Here is a 1,369-nt window from a genome sequence, read left to right as displayed (position 1 = left end):
TATATATATAATGTGACCCTACCGGTCAATATTAGTCATATGAAGGAAATTTCAGAACTGAGTTAACATTTTCTTAAAAGACTATCGCCGTTTCCCTACAATTCAAAAGAAGAAAGAAGTAAATATGACCATATTTGACGAAAATACGGAACTTCAAATTGTGCGAGGTGAGGAAACACGAAAAGGAGAAAATGGCCTCCTAAGTTGAGCTACATGTTTCGTAAGCAACAGGTGTCTTAGAATTGAGATAGAGACTTGAAATTTAGCAGTTATCTTGGCTATACCACTACAAGGTAATATACGGAAGTAGAAAACTATTCATTTACAGAAATAAAAGTTATAGACAACATTTTTCGCGAGAATGGACTTCACCAGATACTAAATTTCCAAAGTAGCTGTAAGTCAAATTCGTCTGTTTCATATGAAAGGCCTATGTCTCCTGAGAATTTTGATACCATGCTTTTACCTCTCAGTCGGTGTTTAAGAGAATGACAGCTGTTTCAATTTAACATAATAATCAAATATTGCTGAAGTCGCTAACTGGCTGCATTCCCAAGATTAATAGATAGTGAAAGAGTACTAAGATCACCAAACATCTCTACATTAACAGTGTACAATCAGTATAACAAAGAAATGAAGTCTAATTTTTTTTTCGAGACAGTAAGATCATTACAAATCAGTATTCTATTGCCTCAAACACGATGATCTGTCGTGGTTTGAATAAAAACACAGAGCGTTGTCTCGTCCGGCGCCGCACCGGTCCCCGCGTCGAGCGAGTCGACTCAATACTGTAGTATCCTGAGTTCTCCTTGGAGTTTCGCCGAAGGATTCATGCCAAATACTTCCAAACCAATGACTTTATTCTAATAGAAAAAGAACTGTTTTTGTTTTCTATCCAAAACGCCGAAGACCAAAAATCATAACCACGGGAAACTACGCTCAAAGCTGTAGAGTTCTCCGCCAATGAGAAGCAAACTGAAAGCATTCGAATGCATGGGTTTCAATGTTGAACCTGCCGACCTCGCATTCCGACCCCAAGGGGCTTCCCTTTCCACGCGATGCTCCAGCTCCAAATACTCGGATATAAAAACAACTCACACTATTGTAACGGAGAAAATCTGAAGCTTTTCAAAATGTTCAGCATTTGGTGTTTTATAGCAAAAGAGCAAAGGAACAGAGATCTGAATTACCCCCATTTCTCCGAAATCGCACGCTTGGGAGGCCGCGAGTCTGCTTACGTGCCGTGTTTACGCTACCTAATTATACGTTTGCAAAAGCACCATAAACTCACGAGAGCTCACACACACACACACACGCGCACACACACACACACACACACACACACACACACACACACACACACACACAC

General features: G+C 40.1%; 1 protein-coding gene across 1 annotated transcript in view; it reads right to left on the bottom strand.

The window, feature by feature from the left end:
* LOC100533269 (nitric oxide synthase 2) overlaps positions 1-1,369 on the bottom strand; it is a gene marked incomplete at its 3' end in the record, with an annotated part of 29,926 nt that overhangs the window by 20,529 nt on the left and 8,028 nt on the right.

Source organism: Aplysia californica, unplaced genomic scaffold (genome assembly GCF_000002075.1).
Source record: "Aplysia californica isolate F4 #8 unplaced genomic scaffold, AplCal3.0 scaffold00262, whole genome shotgun sequence".
Taxonomy (NCBI): Eukaryota; Metazoa; Mollusca; class Gastropoda; order Aplysiida; family Aplysiidae; genus Aplysia; species Aplysia californica.
The sequence above is the reverse complement of the archived record's forward strand: the minus strand, read 5'-3'. Positions and strand labels throughout refer to the sequence as shown.